Source organism: Triturus cristatus, chromosome 1_2 (genome assembly GCF_964204655.1).
Source record: "Triturus cristatus chromosome 1_2, aTriCri1.1, whole genome shotgun sequence".
Classification (NCBI taxonomy): Eukaryota; Metazoa; Chordata; class Amphibia; order Caudata; family Salamandridae; genus Triturus; species Triturus cristatus.
In genome coordinates, this window is record NC_140580.1 from 696,405,319 (window position 1) to 696,419,327 (window position 14,009).

Here is a 14,009-nt window from a genome sequence, read left to right on the forward strand (position 1 = left end):
TTCCCAGCCGGTCCTATTTCGCAAGAATTGCTGTTCCGGCACTACATCATGAGGTGCTGGAATTGGTTGGTCAAGGTTTGCGGCAGAGTGCTGTGCACAATATCCACCTGACAACAGACATGTGGAGCAGTTGCCAAGCCACAGATTACATGTGCATCACTGCACACTGGATCTCTTTTGTGGGGGTTAGAGATCAACTATCTGCACGAGGTGTTGTTGACACAGCTGCGATTTTTGAAGGTACTCGGAAACATGCAACTGTAGCCATGTTCGCCATGGAGAAATCTCATACGGCTGAAAACATTTTAGAAGAGTTTCACACCAAGGTTTTGGAATGGCTGCGGCCCAGAGGGCTTGGTATTGGCTTTGTTGCCACAGACAATGGCAGTAATGTACTGAAGGCCATGGAACTTGGTTCCTATTTCAGGGTTCCGTGTTTGGCACACTGCATAAACATTATAGTGCAAGACTTTCTAAAAAAAGAACCCATAGTAAGCAATTTACTGGCCATCTGCCGAAGAATATGCACTCATTTCAGCCATTCTTTTAAAGCTCGGAAGCAGCTGAGGATCATCCAACGTGAACTTAGGATGCCAGTCAAGACCCTCATCCAGGAGGTGGCAACACGTTGGAACTCAACGTATTACATGCTTGATCATCTGTACGAACAGCACAGGTCACTCAATGAATATGTCTGGTACAGAAGCAGTGATGCTAGTGTTAAAGGCATGACCCTTCAGAGGGAGCAATGGACCCTAATTAAATGCCTGACTGAGATGCTGTCTCCTTTTGAGGTCTTCACACGTGAAGTCAGCAAGGAGGACTGTACAATGGGCCAAGCTATCCCATTGTTGCAAATGCTAGAGCATGAGCTGAATAATGTGTCTGAATCCTACAAAGGTGTAGTGGACAGAAGGCAAGCCCATGACTTGGTGGAGAGCTTATCCAGGCGCTTATCAGAAAATGTAAGGATACAAAATAAAATTTTGTCACAAGAACATTACATTTGTGCCACAATTCTGGATCCACGTGCAAAATTAGGACTATTCCTTTCTTTTTCCGACAATGACGTTGCCCGCTACAAAAGTTGTATAGCTGAAGCAGCCATCAAGTTTGAAAACGAAGGGCTGCTAATTAAAAGCCCGCCACATCAACCCACAACAAGTACTGATACTGAAGCAGGCCATGCAGAATCAAGTGCAACTTCGTCGGCTGAGGGCAGTGCGGTTGGCTCACAATCGCAACACTCGCCATCACCATCGACTACAAAAACAATAACTGGATCATTCGGCCGAGTACAATCATTATCAGATTGGAATGTAAAGATGGGCCTTAATAAGCACAGTGCTGATGCACAGAAAAAACAGCACAAAAGCTTACCAGCAGCAACCCTGATCATTGAGCGGATGGTCCAGGCCTATCTGGACGACCCAACAGAGGTGTACGTTGATCAAAACCCAGTGCAGTATTGGTATAGGAAAAGGTCTGAATGGCCACAGCTCAGCAGGCTGGCGATAAGCTATCTGGCTTGCCCTGTCGCAAGTGTCTCTTCCGAACGTGTTTTCAGTGCTGCTGGTTCAATTGTAACCTTGAGAAGGACCGGTCTATCTCCAAAAAACGTGGAGAGGTTAACAATGATCAAAATGAATCAGCACTTCATACCACCGAATTACACAATGCATGAATCAACAGAGGAAGATGAGGACAGCGGCTCAGGTGACGGAAGTATTGTGTCAGATGATCACCTACTACTGGAAGATCCCCCAGAGTTTGAGGACGAGCTATACTTCCCTGACAATTAGGCTCGCACTTACTGTCTTCCTCCCTTTTTTACCCCTTTGTTTGTGTCTGTCGTTCCGGTTATAAACTTGTGAATCGCAACAAATGCATTATCACCGTCTTCTACTCTTCTAATTTAAGATACAAGTTTCAGGTGTCTGCCATTTGACACTACAGTCCTCAGAATCCAGCTCCTCCGCTCGATCATACTGCATCTCCTGGTCAATTCCATTTCCCTCATGAATGATGATTGGATGATGGTAACAACAAATTCAAACTTTCCTCGTCCTTCCAAAACAAGTGGACCATGAATCTGATGACTTCTATAGCTATCCTCCTTCAGAGCCGAGAGAGACTGGCCATTAACTGAAAATAAGATGCAACAGGTAATGATTGATGCCATGCATTGGCCGCAGAATGGCAGACTGAATGATGTAGATTTTGGTGTGTGTGTTGCGCATGACTTGATGTAATTGTGCACTGCCACTAATCAACATTCTACAGAACACACTAATTTTCCCCTTCTTGCAAACAAGAAATGTGTACTTCTCCTGCATCTTGGTGATACATTGCTTTTAAATCAATACAGGAAGGGGACTCACTCAATCTGCGCAATGCAAATGACTGTGACTTAACAGCACCGTCCATCATGATGATGGCGAAAGAGACGGCCCGTTAACTTAAGATGAGAAGGAACAGGTAATGAATGATGACAATTAATGGCATGCATTGGACACCTGACTCTGAGCTATTGGTCTTTGTGTTTGCGTTGTTTGTTTGTTGTGCACAAAGTGATGTCAAAGTGTACTAGTAGTAATCTATCTTTCTGTACACAATAAAGAATGACTCAACAAGTCAGTAATATTTATATTTCTACTCTGGTTGTGTCATAAAAATTATACTTATACTGCAGTCCGATCTTCAGTCAGTAAAAGTATCAGAGATGATGATGAAGTCAGGAGGAGGATGTTTCAGGAGTGGCATAAAACGGAAAAGCCTAAAGGTAAACACGTCAACAACAACCACAGCAGACCCAAATGTCTGTGTAGAAGTTGAATAGAGTGTAGCGGTGGGATGACTGCAGTGCATTGATTTTACTAACTTTAACTGTAAAATGCTATGTTTGGAATGGATAATGTGCTTTGCGTTTGTCCAACTCTTTGAGAGAAAAAAAAAGGACTCTAAAGTGTTAACGTAGGATGTGCTAATGGTAAGCACTGTGGGCCTGATCTCTCCTGTTACTGTTGAAGGTCAATGCTGGAAACAGACTAGAGTAGAGATGATGCATATGCATACATGCCACCTCGGAAAGTGTTCTTGTTGCACTACACCATCACTTGTGCATTTGTTTTCACTTTCTTTCTCAATATCCCCTTTGGTTTTCAATCTAAAATTACAGGCCGGGCCTTGGCCAAAACTTTGTAAAACATTACAATGCATATTAATTACCTTACCAATCAATCACCTTTTTTTTCCAGCCGGGCAGTGGCGAGTGGCGAGTGGCGAGGCGACACACCCAAGATTGATGGACGAGAGGAGCAAGAGGAATGCCGAGATGCAAAAAACCAGTCCACATTTTTGACCAGGATAAGACAGTAACAGTATCCACTTTTAACTTCTTTTAAATAATTTGATTAATATCTTGTATACAATCTTTACAACTGTGTGTTCTTGGAGTTGTTATTATCAATCATCATTACGTTTGCTATGTGTTTACGATTTTTCACTACCAATATTTAAAATTTCTATTTGCTATCTGTTAAAGTATTAAGGCCGGAACAGAACAAGAAATAGAAGTGTATGTAATCCGGGTCTCATCATCATGCATGCATTGCCTTTTTCTCCCTTAACATATGGAATGGATATGGTATGGTAGTCTTCAATGATTGTCGTTTGTTTGTCTATGTATGCATACTGTTTTTCTATGTCAAACCTTTCCCAAAATCCCCCTTCCCATCCATTCAACAAACCCTAACCCTCTTCCCCCGGGCTGTGTGACTTATTGTCGAGGTGTAACTAAATTAAATGTACACCAATACTTAATCACACACTTGCTGGGGCGGATGTGGTGAAAGCAACACTACTTCAATTTCAATGCAGAGCGATGATCTTCTTCTGCTTGCCCACCCATGAGTAGGATATTTCAGAGGTTATTTTATTTAACAAAGGAACATATACCTCAGCATGAATTGCCGGCATTGATTGGATTTGTTTGCTGTCATTCCTCATATACAGCACTAACTGTTAGACTGTAGGCATAGTCAAGTGACTCGAGTCGACAAAACTATAGTTTGTAACTCTGTCTAGTAGGCTATCCTCATAATAACCACCATTCAGTTTTTTTGTCAAATATTTGAGCATATAATTGTTGCTCGGTAAATTCTGTGATGTACTTCATTCAACTACTCCTCTAACAGTCTCTCAAAGGCGATTGACTATCTCCTTTTCTTTTTTTGGAAATGCTGCCACCCTGCCCGTGTATACTACTACTACTATACTACCACCACCACCACCCCAATCATGGCATGTGTGAAAAAGGAAACCATCTTCACCATGCAGCCAGTGCTGTGCCACAGTTGGACATAAACATCAAGCACCGGTAAGAGAGAAGTTTGGGGGAGGCAGAATTAATAATGGACATGTTGTCAATGATTTCATTTTCAAACACCACTCCAAAGAATGCATAGACTAGAGGACAGACTGAAAGTACTAGAAGGACCAGTCAATGAGTGAGGTGTGTCGCATCTATCTGTTTGTGTCTTATACAGTCAGCAAATTATTGAAATCAAACACAGGCTATGGGCGGCCATGCACCAGCAAGGAAACAGTGTGATGTAAAACAGTTACCCCACCTACAAAACATTAACAACATTGCATGTAACATAGAAAAATATATTTAATTTACCCTAACAAATAAACTAAACCCACAAAAGCTGACCCACCCACCTCCCTAACCCCAACCACTGTCCAAAGTAGAAAAAAGTCAAACGCCAAACGAGTAAAGAACAGGAATTAAAAAAAGGGCAGTGACAGGGACTAACTGGTGGGGCGGGACTGGAGGAGGACACGCATCTGGCGCATCTCGTCCTCTAAATGGGCGACGCGGCGTCTAAGGCCGCGGCAGTTGCAGCCACAGTGGGGGGGGGCACCGGAGATGACACGGTGGCGGCGGGCAGCCGCCAGGCGGTGGCGCCGTACCGCTGGAGGGCGGTGGCTGGGGCCCGGGGCACTGGAGGAGGCTTCAATAGCTGCTTCAGTCTCCTCCTCCTCCTCGGCTAGGACCACCAGCCGCCGGTATTCATGCTGGATTGCCTACAGCTTCCGGCGCCGTGCCTTGGCTGCCAACTCCTTCCGGTTGAGTTTCGGAGTTGCTGTGTATCAAAAAGAAAAAAACAAGACAATTGTAAAATATAGTCTTAACAAAACAGTTGGACAAGGTAATTATTTATACACATAGTGGCATGGTAGAGTAGCACTATAAAATAAAGCACAGTAGTACATAACATTTTAAATGGCGCCCGACCTTCTTCCTTCCACCTGTCTTACACTTTTTAGTTGAACAGTGCACCAGGTGCTCTTCTCCATAAAACTTTCAAAGCGGAGTTGAAATCAGATAGATGAGGCCATTGGTTACTCAATACTCCGGCTCCTAGTCCTATACCAATTAAAGGGAATTCTAGTCTTCTAGTTCACTCTTCAAACGTCCCCAAGAACTCATACTTACTTACGACATCGGATAGCGGGCGGACTTTGTCCGCCCGCCATCCGACTGCTAAAAAGGGTGGGGGTCCCGTGGGGACAATTAATTAGGATGATGCGCCCGGCACAGTGGCGGGCGCACCCTGTTTTTTTAAATTTAAATTCTGGTTGGCTTTGCTGAAAGCAATGCTAAAATGTTGTGCTGCTTTTCCAAGCACAACATGACGGGCCCCACACGGAGCCTGTCACGTTTTGCTTTGAAAGTCGGGGGGGTACCATAGCATCGGTAGGTACCCTCCATGGGGGCCCCCAAGCATACTCTGCAATGTGTGCATGCCTTTCCGTGGCGGACGGCAATGCCGCCACGCAAAGGCATTCCAAAATGCAGATTATATGGCTGGCGGTGTGGTGAGAGAGACACCACCGCCATATTGAACCCTTTTCCGCCTGGACATGTCTGAATATTTTCTACAGGGATGGCGGGAGGTTTGCCCCTGCGGTGACGGCAGTGAATTCCAGCCGGCCCGGCGGGGGCAATACGCCCACCATCCTAATGGGGCCCTAAGTCACAACTGTACAGTATACATATACATACAGTACACCCTTGCAGTGAGTGTGCTGTCAAGTTCAACAATAGTTAAAGATTATGAATCTAACTTACCACCGCCTGCCACTGGTGCTGCCACTCCCCCTACCGCTCCGTTGCTATCTGCAACTGCCGCATCCTCGCCCTCGGCGTCGCCTTCGCTGGCCCCAGCAATGGTGGTCGGTAGTGCGCCTAGAAAACATTACACATTTATTAGGCGTCATATACACCTCCCCCCTATTGATCAGTAGCAAGGTTGAAAAATGAGTTAATACTAACATACATCACTAGTACAAATCAGGTAGTAGTAGAGTAGACACTAATAGTTATATGATCATTGTAGCCTGTGCTTGATTAGCCCTAGCCATGCACATGTGACGTTACCTTTACCTTGCAGCTTCTTAAGACACCTTTGAGCCCACATGACTTGCCTCACACTGCTACTGTCTAGTCTACGCGCTGCGTACAAGCGGTCAACAAACATTAACAAGCCACTTTTTTAGGAAGAACTGGTGTACTACTGTTACTGTTAGTCCATATTGCTTATCCATAGATGCTACACTTTTTGGCACGGCTGAGAAATGCTTGCAAGTTGCAATATACTAACGCACACCATTTCTTTTTTCGCATTACAGACGCAAGATTCCCTTCTACGAACCAGAGCTTCTGAACGATGCACCAACTACCAGTACTAGGTTCTTCTGAGGTGAGGGGTCCCTTCACTCACATCTTCATTTATAAATGTATATAAACTAAATTGCTATGGGATGGTGGTGCTGCCTTCCACCACTGTTCAGTTATCATGATTTAATTCCCAACTGTATAAGTGTAACAATGTATATTGTTTTAATGTTATTGATTTGCCGGTTGGTGCTGCTAAGAAAACAGTGTACAGACCTTCTCAAATTGAAATAAACATTTTAAACTTACATAGACTTCGTGGTATTTGGTGTGGAGTGGACTAAGTTACACGAGTGAGCAAATTAAAGTAAGGGTGTGCATGTGAATTGCTTCCACGACAGAGGTTGGGTGTGTTATGTTCTGGGTTGTCTACTTGTTGGGTATCTTGGGGGGAGGGTTCCGAGACCTAATAGGTATGACAAGACAGTACTATAGTCAAGCAGTGGAATTGTGGTGGGTGCGGAATTTCTGATTGAGGTGTGCAAGGAAGGTCCAACCTACCATCACCAACATCCTATTTTCTGGTGCAAATGTATGTGCAAGATCCCTACAACAGTGGTATGTCCTATAGGGTATCATATCAAAATATTAAGAAATCTGGTAGGGCTGTTGCTGTGAATTTTCAAAGCATCAACATCAATAAGAGTAAAAGTAGTACAAGACAACGACCCAACGGATTGTACGAGCTACTGGTGAATATGAGTTTTATATTACAACCTTTCACAAAGAGTGGCACTGGCCAACTGGGCAAGACTAGCTACTACAGTACAGACAGACTGATAGTATGTAGTAGTACTCAGTCATCATAGCGGAGGCAGGGATAAGATTTTTGAAACCGTACAGATCGAAGGATAATTGGTGGTAAAAAAATAGCATTTGGAAACACACTATAGTTCGGGAGAAATGGGGCAGTAAAAGTTATGGAATAAGAAATATTATTAAAAACAAGAAGACTTACTGGGGCCAGCAGAGGAGCCCTCAGCGGTGTCCTCCTGGTGGTGTTCCTGTCCCGCCGACTGCCCAGTCCCTGTCGGTCTGCCCCTGGGTGCTGATGGACAGGAAAGATATAAGAATGAGACAAACATTGATGGATGGTGTCAAACAAATACAATATTTTTCAATAACGGTCAAAAAACACTTATGTAAACAACAATTGCAATAACTACATTGACCGATCTCATCTGGTCAACATGTAATATCAGGGGATTCGCAGTTCGACTACTTAAGTTACTATTTATCAACAGTAATCCAGTCTTCCATTCTGATTCCAGAAAACTAAGTTACAACTAAGCCTAAGTAGTAGTACAACGTACCACCCAACCTAGCCCACCTATTCCAGGCATGCCAATTGTACATTAAGTATGCATTTCCACTGTATTCCTCAACAATGTGTATGGTCCAATCATGGAGGACACATGAACATGACTACATTTTTTGTATACACCAAATTTTGGTTTGATTGATGCTGATCTGCTACTGCTAAGTAACTGCTAAGCCTACCTCCACTCATTGAACAAACTAGAAAAGGTTCTAAAGACTGCCGTACTAGCAGCACGTCACGTAACTGAGTGAGGGGGGGCATTACGCATACCACTAACCAATTAGAAGGTCCTTACAAAGTACCTAAACCTAAGTATCAATCCGCCCCTATCTATTAGTGACAGGACAAAGTAAGGAGTGGACGTGAGTCACTGTAGCATTACGTAACTTATTTTCTCTAAAATAAACTCGTAAAGAATCACGCTAAGCAAGCGCAAACGTAAAGCTGCAAACAAGTAAGATTAGTAGTAGCGCAGAAGAGCACCTGTGTCATAATCACAGAAGACTTTTAAACGTTATTAACCTGGAATGTATTGTAAGCAGCAACATTCTAGCTGGTTGGAAGGAAAAAAAGATATTCGCAATATATAACATAGAGCAGAAGAACAGACACAAAGTTGTAATAATTAAATAAGTACTCACCAAGCCCCGGGACCTCCACTCCTAGCAGGTCCTGCTCATGGTCCAGGATGTCGGACCACCGGTGCGTCAGCTGTGCCTGGGTGCGCCGGACCCCAGAGATGCGCGACACTGCCCGGCGCACCTTCCCCCACCGCTGCCGACGCTCCCGGAGGCCGTACCCGGACCCAGGCCTGCCACCTGCTGCCAGGGTTGAGGGGAGGTGGCGCTGCACAAAGAAAATGAGTGCAGCCAACTCCACCTCCCCAAATAAGGCCCGTGCCTGCACCCCTTGTGGGCGCCGCCTTCCACATGGAAGGCGGTCGCGGCTCTGGCTGTGGCGAGCCCTACCCTTTGACATGGTTCTGGGGATGAGAGACGGGGTGGGAAAGAAAAGGTAATAAAATTTAAAAAGTAAGTAAAGGAAATAAATAGGCAATAGAAAGAGTGAAAAAGTAGCTAAAAAACAAAAAAAAGTAGACAAAAACCAAAAATATAGAAGCAGAAAAATAGTTAGAGAAATAGTAAGTAATAAAGATCCAAAAAAAGTGGCTATAAACAAAGGATTGAAAAGATTTAGGGAGGATTGAAAATCAGGCCCCAGAACCATGCAATAGAGTGAAAAACAAGATAGCCGCGCCCATTGCGACCACGTGCGCAAGTTCGCGCGATATTTTCTCCCCGAGCAAGCAAAAAGCAACGCGATCAAGTAAAAGCGGTCGCGAACAGGAAATATCGACCGCGAACAGGCGCGAACATGCGTTGCGCGACCCGGAACAGGAAGTAAGCATCGCGAGAGGGCGGGACAAGTGAAAACAAGATGGCCGCGCCCGTGAGCAACCGCATGGGTAAGTTGGCGACCCGCGATCACGCAAAAAATACCGCGAACAGGCGGCAAAAAAACTTCCGCGTCTTCGCGATATTTCCGGCGTGTTTGCGGAGATTTTCTGCATTTTCGCGATGATTTGCGAAAGTTAATTTCGCAAATTCCGCCCACCCCTAGATTACGTCCTCTCTTGCTGTGGGCCCGCTGGTGGCAGACACCCGAACTAGCCAATTATGCTGCAGGGCTTAGAGAGGTAATGGACAAGGATGGGTGGTACAAGATTGACTGGCTAAAGGGTGTGAAAAAGCTTCTATATGATCTCGGCCTCAAAGAGGCTTGGATCAAAAGAACCTCCCCACCAAAGGCAGAAATTAGGAAGGCGTACTGGCGGTGGGTTACTATGAATGACCTCCTTAACCCTAGAGTTGGAAGGTTAACAGAGGAATTTATGCAGCACAAGCATATAATGTATTTTGAACCCTGCCTGGACCTAATACAAAATCCATATGACCGAGTTTTGTATTTCAAGTTCAGGGTAGGTATCTTCCCCTTGCGAGAATTCACTGCGCAGTGGAAGCCACCTTACCAAACTCTCCCGTCCTGCCCAAGCTGTGCGGCTGCCATAGAGTCAATTCCACACTTTATGTTTGCTTGTCCTGCCTATAAAGTACCAAGGGGGTGTTGGCTGAAACCACTTTGCAGGGAGTTAGGTACCCGCAGTCACCAAGTAGCATTACGCATTTTAAGATCTGACTCAAGGGACCTCCATGCCTGTGTAACAGCCAAATTTCTAAGATGGGCATGGAGCATTAGAGCGTGAAACTTGAGCATTAATTCCTAAACAACTTAAGCGCCAAAGTGGCGCTTGCTTTCTAGCACAAGCACTTTCCCCCCTCCAGGCACAATGTATATACAAATTTTAATTCTTTTTAAAGATCTTGTTTTTAAATGTCTCTTTTAACCAATTGTTTTATTGTACATTGTACCTAAAAAAATTATTTTAGAGTATTGTAATTGTCTATTTGGGATTGTAAAGCTTTTAAGATATTTTTTTTTCGAAATAAAGCTTATATTGATTGACTGACTGACTGGCTTCTATACAAACATCCCGCAGTCTGAAGCACTGGAAGTTATATAAATCATCCTTGACTCTAGACCTAGGCCTCACAATGTGCCAACGAGTTTCATTAAGGAGTTTGCCAGGACAGCATTAGAATAGAACTACTTAATCTTCAATGGGAATTTCTATGCCCAGATAAAAGGAGTTGTTATGGGGCAATTGTTGCCCCAGACATATCTAATTTCTATGTAGCCACATTTGAAGATAAAATCAACTACAATAGCACCATCTCCTATTAAATGAGTATAAAAAGATGGCTAAGGTATATAGGTGATGGCTTGGTAATATCACTATGGTAGAACTACTTGAGCTCCACGAGAGGTTGAATAACCAGACCCCCAATCGAAAGATCACTCTTGAATTCAACAGTCATTCGATAGATTTTTTTGTTCTGAAAATCACCAATGGTGATGGCTGCCATTATGTTTTTTACAAAATGTATGGCAATAAGTATTTTTCTGAAATACACAGGCCAACATCCCAGAAATTTGCAAGACAATCATCCGTGTCGACAGTTTTTAAGAATAATTTGTAACTGTACCAGAAAGGAGGATTACTTTACAGAGGCAAAGGTCTTGCTGTCTAAATTAGTGACCAGAGATTACTCCTACCGTCTGGTGAAAAGATCGCTTCAGCGGGTTTTGAACTATGAATCAGAACCTTTGCGATAAGTCAGATGTGGGGCTTGATATCTGTTTGTGGGCCCTATCCGTAAGGTAATTATACAGCATGTTCAACCACAAGTGTTGTAAAATCATCTGTTCTGAATAAGAGATCTTGGGAACTAAAACATTTTTCTAATTGCGGGACAAACATTTTATTTACTGTATTGAGTGTCCTTGTGCATTGTACTACATTGGGAAGACCACACAAGAGATAAGGAAATGTATTATACAACACCAATCATGGGTTCGTTGCAATGTTGCCAATGCTCCCCTGGTGGATCACTACATGTCTATGGCACATGCACCCAATGCAATGGAATGGTTTGTTCTAGAAGTGGTGCACATGATGTCTTGAGGTGTACTTTCGTATATATTTATTAGTATTTTGTCTTGTTAGTATACTTTGGTCATGTACCGATGGATGCACTTTCAACCCTGGGTCCTGATGATGGTCGTGTGGATTGTGTGGCCATAAGAGACTGATACGTTGACATTTATTCCTCTTTAACTTCAGTCACAATACCATACAGCTCATTAGTCCATTCATTGTTGAAACTGAGGTACCACTATATTGGACTGTGGATTTGTAAATCCACATGGGTAATACAATTTTCACGCTTCCCTGTGATCCTTTGACTGGATCTATTAAATATTTGCAGATGTGATCATTGGGGTGGTGTCATTGTTGTTTTATTGATTTTGTTATGTATATATCTCTAACTATACACTATTCTTTGTGAACTAAATATTTTGCATATTAAATATCTGAATATAATGTGAATTGTGTAAAAAAAACAATTCACCTATTGTTGTATTGCTTATAGTTGGATCATTTGAGCAACAAACTGCTGGCTAATATGTTCAACAATTTCTCCAGGATCTTTTTTTCTGTACTTTAGACGTGTGTCCAGACACAGCCCATGTTCTTGCATGTGCATTGTTGTGTGTGTGTGTTTCTGGGTGTATGTATGTGAGTTCACATGCATATGTGTTTGCATGCATGATTTGGTGACTGCCACGCATGGCATCTGGTAGCCACCCCGTCTAGCATCTTGTGCTTATGCCCAAGACTACCCTGGCACAAGGTGAGCCACATGAGGTAATCTAGACTTTTTGATTGCCCTGGCGTTAGTTGGCCTTTCTTAGTACACTGTGGACAGTCTGTGCATTTTAGCAGCCTACATATATAAGGTGTCCCAACAGGCATATTGTGGACATTTGAGGCACTATGCCAATCCTTCCACAAGATGGCTTCTTTGGAATATTGACATATTATGTGCATTTTAGGCATTATGTTAGCAATTGATAAAGTGGCTCTCCATAACATGTACTGACATTATATGCATTATGGTAGACCTGCATTAGATGAACATCCTTGGCAAACTCTCTTCAGCCCACCATGGCATAAGAGGCCTTCCTTTGCATAGTATGGATATTCTAGGCATGATGGTGGCCCTTTTATAAGATGTCACTGCTCTGTATGTTGTGGCCATCCCAGGGATTATAGTGGCCTAGGCATAATGTCTTCGTCCTGGGCATATAGCGGATTTTTTCGTGTAAGGTGGGAATCACTACTACTAGCAAATGGTTGGCATGCTGAAAATGTAATTGTGATACAAGGGTATGTGAGAGAGATGTTTCAAAAATGTATATGGGTCAGTAGTACATTCATAAATGACCAGATGGTGTTGGGGGCAATACGTTATTTAAGAAAATGTAAAGCTTTTATATGAGGCAATTAAGTTTATTTCCCTTAAATGTAAATCTGGTATTTAGAAACATATTGCACATATTTTGCGAAATGTCAAACTGAGGTTTGGAGGCAAAATTATTGCTTTTCCATCATTTATTTAATGCTGATGTTTGAGTCATAATTCATGCTGGACGCTAGTGACGCTTGCTACTAACGTTATTTAATTGGTACCAGGCGACACTTGCTGCTTTGCCATGAGTTTCCCCCTACTGTCTGCGGTTAGAGGCTGTAAGATTGATATGACCTTACAAATATAGCTGCTGTGTCCAACCCGTTCATCCTCTGTAACCAAAATGGTGGCTGTATTCTCTCAGATATGAGACTTGCTAAGAATTGGATGAGCAAAGAAAGGCGGTGGAAAGCTGAAGTGAAAGTGGATGCTAGGTACAGCAGAACATTTAGCTGGCTATGAAACATATGGCTTTGGCCAAGCTTACTGAAACTGAATTGAAATATGCATTATTTTGCTTCAACTTTTAACACAGTTTCATGTGGTGGGAGAAGAGAATCTCTGCATCCAACACTTCTGATGTGTTTGGCACACCAGGCCTTGTTGTCATGGTGCTCCTTAGGAACTGCTTGAAAATCCTATGATTTTTTTAACCAATAAACCTTAAAGAGGCGCTGAAAACTGCATAATTTAGCCCTGTTTTTACCAAACGTTCTGGTGGGGCGAATCCCTCCACCAAACTTTACCTGGTGAGGTTGTGAGTACTGGTTTTGCTCGCTTATTTGGTCAAGTTCGGGTCAGCTATTAACGCTCTATGAATATAAAATTTCACTAATAACCACTCAAACTTTCTTGGGAGCAGTGGTGGGTGATCCACCAAGGAATGGCGGGAAGAGCCTCAAAAACCTGTCTTCTGCCACTGAGGGAAATATTAGCTACAATGGGTGCGTAGACAAGGGCCACCACCTTATCTAATGACATCCAATTCTTCACAAATGTGCACGCATGTCGG

The 14,009-nt window shown here is 43.3% G+C and overlaps 1 long non-coding RNA gene across 1 annotated transcript; it reads right to left on the reverse strand.

The window, feature by feature from the left end:
• Positions 1-5,025: 5,025 nt before the first annotated feature.
• LOC146867853 (uncharacterized) lies at positions 5,026-7,795 on the reverse strand. Its single transcript, XR_014966153.1, has 3 exons — positions 7,704-7,795; positions 6,140-6,256; positions 5,026-5,150 (listed from the first exon to the last, which is right to left on the reverse strand). It is a non-coding gene; the product is annotated as an uncharacterized LOC146867853 (long non-coding RNA).
• Between the last annotated feature and the right edge of the window lie 6,214 nt (positions 7,796-14,009).